The sequence below is a fragment of the Neomonachus schauinslandi genome, chromosome X (assembly GCF_002201575.2).
Source record: "Neomonachus schauinslandi chromosome X, ASM220157v2, whole genome shotgun sequence".
NCBI lineage: Eukaryota > Metazoa > Chordata > Mammalia > Carnivora > Phocidae > Neomonachus > Neomonachus schauinslandi.
Window position 1 is genome coordinate 91,896,633 of NC_058419.1, and position 4,025 is coordinate 91,900,657.

Here is a 4,025-nt window from a genome sequence, read left to right on the forward strand (position 1 = left end):
ATGTGGCCACTTTGGAGAACAGTTTGGCAGTGCTTCAAAATGTTAAACAGAGGGGCGCCTGGGTGGCTCGATTGGTTGAGTATCTGCCTTCGGCTCAGGTCATGATCCTGGGGTCCTGGGATCGCGCCCCGTGTTGGGCTCTCTGCTGGGTGGGGGGGGGGGTGCCTGTCTTTCCCCCTTCCCTCTCCCTCTACCTGCCACTCCCTTGTGCATGTGCTCTCTCTCTCTGTCAAATAAATAAATAACATCTTTAAAAAAAATTGTTAAATAGAAAATTTCCCATAAGCCTGCCCTGGCAATTCCACTCCCAGATGTGTACCCAAGAGATATGAAGACATATGTCCAGAGAAAAACTTGTAGACATTCGTAGCAGTGTGATTCCAAGGAGCCAAGTAGTAGATAGAAACCAGATGCGCATCAACTAATGAATGGATAAATGTGAAAATGAGGTCTCTCCACACAATGGAATATGATTCAGCCGTTAAAAGGAAGGAAGGAGTGGCACCTGCTACATCACAGATGGACCGTGAAAACATGATGCTGAGCGAAGAAGCCAGACACACAAGGCGATTTGTTTTTACAAAATATTATTGTACGATTATTGTATGATATATTGTACGATATTGTATTATTGTACGATATATTGTACGATTCCATTTGTACAAAAGGTCCACAGTAGACACGTCTACAGAGACAGAAAGTAGATTAGTGGTTGCCAGAGGCTGGGGGAGGGTGGGGAGAGGGAAGTATGGGGCTTTTTTGGTGGGTGATGAAAGTACTCTAAAATTGATCACGGTGATGGTCGCACAACTCTGTGATGACACTAAAACCCTTGAATTATACACTTTGAGTGAGTGAATTTTATGGCATGTGAATTATATTTCAATAAAGATGTCAAAAAGGAACTTCTGGTTTGGCTGGGTTCCAAAGGCAAGCATTCCTTAAAAGCGGGATTGCCTGGGGCGCCTGGGTGGCTCAGTCGGTTAAGCGTCTGCCTTCGGCTCAGGTCATGATCCCAGGGTCCCGGGATCGAGCCCCACGTTGAGCCCCACGTTGGGTTCTGCCCTCAGTGGGGAGTCCCCTTGTCCCTTTCCCTCTGCCCCTCCCCCTGGTTGTGCTCTTTCTCTCTCAAATAAATAAATAAATCTTAAAAAAACAAAACAAAGAAGTTGTTTCCTTTCATGACCCACGATGCCACTGCTCATCACGTTCTATTTGCTACCAGCGAGTAGCTGAGGCCGGCCTGTATTCAAAAAGAGATGGTTTAGGTTCCATCTTGTGTGGGAAGAGCGTCAAAGAATCTGGAGGCATGTTTTATTTATTTATTTATTTATTTATTTGACAGAGAGAGAGAGCACAAGCAGGGGAAGTGGCAGGCAGAGGGAGAAACAGGCTTCCCACTGAGCAGGGAGCCCGATGCGGGGCTCGATCCCAGGACCCTGGGATCACGACCTGAGCTGAAGGCAGCCGCTTAACTGGCTGAGCCACCCAGGCGCCCCTGGAGGCATGTTTTAAAGCCATCATGCTTCCTCTGCCCTGCACATGCTCCAAATCTTTACAGGCGGGAAATCCTTGAGTGCGTGGAAACCAAGGAACCCCACTGAAGTGCCTGGGGAGGGCTGTGATGTTTCACGGAGCAACCCGCACGGGCAGTTCGGGCCCCGCTGCCCATCCGTGCCCTGTCTTGGGCTGACCTGCGGTCGGAACAGGGCCCTGTGGAAACGGACTTTCCAGAAGAGAAGCCAGTAATCCGGGTTTTATGTGAGCCTTCACAGCCGTTCATGACTTTGATAAAAACGCTGTGTAGGCCAAATAAAACCACCCCGGTTAGGCTCCGGGGCTCACCAGTTTGCAAACTCCAGTGTATGGCCTGGAGATTTTTTTCACTCACACAAAAATACGGCACACGAATTTCCAGAATTGTGCCGGGTCTGGATGATTCAACCCCTGTGTAGGGGCGAAGAGACCACTTCAAGAGCCTCTGGCTCAAATGTTCCCCAGAGAAACAGTGCAGTGAGGCCGGCGAGCCTGGGGTCTTGGTTAATTTCCTGATAAATAAATAAGTGAATCCAGTGTACGGCAGGAGTTTAAAAAATTCTTTTAATTTAAAAATTTTAAATTTTTTATTATACAAATGAACTGCAAGCCCATGGCGCCGGGGTCAGGGGGACAGGGGGAGGCAAGGTTTGGGTGATTATGCTTTCAATTTTCTTTTTCTGTGCATCTCTCTGTTTTGTTTTGTTTTCATGTGCTTTATAAGCAGCTTTTAAAGCAATATATGGCAAACATCTTTCAATGTGAATGACTATACTTCTTTGTCAATATTTTTGATGGTTGACATGGTATTTTATTGTCCTAGGATGTATTTAATCAACATTCTGCTCTACCAGTAAAGAACAGCTTTGGATTTGAGGGCCAAAACCAAAAGGGTGAACAAAAACAACACATGAATAAAATAATAGTGGCTTAAATAAGGTAGAAGGTTTTTTTTTCTTAAATAAAATAGAAGTTTGTTTATTTTTATTTTTTTATTTTTTATTTATTTTTAAAGATTTTATTTATTTATTTGACAGAGAGAGAGCAGGAGAGCACAAGCAGTGGGAGCAGCAGAGGAAGAGGGAGAAACAGTCCCCCTGTTGAGCAGGGAGCCTGACGCAGGACTCGATCCCAGGACCCCGGGATCATGACCTGAGCTGAAGGCAGTCTTTTAACCGACTGAGCCACCCAGGCGCCCCGCAAAATAGAAGTGCTGTGTCACCATACCAACTTTTGCTCTGTCTCTCTCCACACACGGCTTTTACCTCATGGTTCTGTGACGCTGCCAGAGTGCTGGCCATCATATCCACATTCCAGATAGCAGGGAGAAGGAAGGGACAAGTCACACCTGCCTCTTGTAAGATATCTCCCAGAAGTCATCGCAAACAGCTCCATTTATGCGCCATGGATGAGAATTTAGTCATACACTCACAGCTAGGTGCAAGGGAGGCTGGAAATACAGCCCTGATTCTGGGCATTCTGTGCCTCTTTAGAAAACATAGTGTCCGGGCGCCTGGGTGGCTCAGTTGGTTAAGTGACTGCCTTCGGCTCAGGTCATGATCCTGGAGTCCCTGGATCGAGTCCCGCATCGGGCTCCCTGCTCGGCAGGGAGCCTGCTTCTCCCTCTGACCCTCCCCCCTCTCATGTGTTCTCTCTCTCTCATTCTCTCTGTCTCAAATGAATAAATAAAATCTTTAAAAAAAAAATAAATAAAAAATAAAAAAATAAAAATAAAACATAGTGTCCAAACTGTGCAAACTGTGGCCTCCATTCTTTTTTTTTTTTTTTTTTGGAGTTGTCTCTACACCCAACATTGGACTTGAACTCACGACCTCGAGATCAAGAGTCGCATGCTCTATGGACTGAGCCAGCCAGGTGTCCCTAAACTGTGGCCTCTAGATACCATTTTCCACCTGAAAAGAATCAGGGCTTTTTGGAGAACTGACTGATTCCAGACCTGGGGCAGAAGATACAAGCTGAGTCTGGAACATCTTACACACGAAAGCAAGGAAACTTTCAAAGTTTGACATGGATTATGTGAAATAAGCATCTCTCTTATCAGGCAACTATTATTATAGCCTTTCTGTGCCACATAACCGACCCTAATCCTAACTGATACAGCAGTTTACCTTAAGAATGAGTAGCACAGTGCTCGCTTTGGCCGCACATGTACTAAAATTGGCACAATACAAAGATTAGCATGTTTCCTGCTCAAGGATGAGACGCAAATTCGTGAAGTGTCCCATTTTATTTTGCATGGTAGCTACACTTGCAGCGAGGGTAACATAATATAGAAGTTGAATCACTGTTGTACACCTGAAACTACAGTAACATTGTTATAGTACTCAAAAAAAAGAAATGAATAGGAGCGGAAAAAAAGGCAAAGAGAATATGGTCAAATCTGCATTTCAACTCAGGTCTGATCTGAGTTCAAATCAATGGCCTTCTCTGTAGACTAGAACGAGAATAATGCCCTGGGTTGCCTGAAG

At 45.3% G+C, this 4,025-nt stretch overlaps 1 non-coding gene across 1 annotated transcript; it reads left to right on the top strand.

Annotated features, from left to right (window-relative positions):
• Window positions 1-3,684: 3,684 nt before the first annotated feature.
• LOC123323485 lies at window positions 3,685-3,788 on the top strand. Its single transcript, XR_006539428.1, has one exon. It is a non-coding gene; the product is annotated as a U6 spliceosomal RNA (small nuclear RNA).
• Window positions 3,789-4,025: the final 237 nt, after the last annotated feature.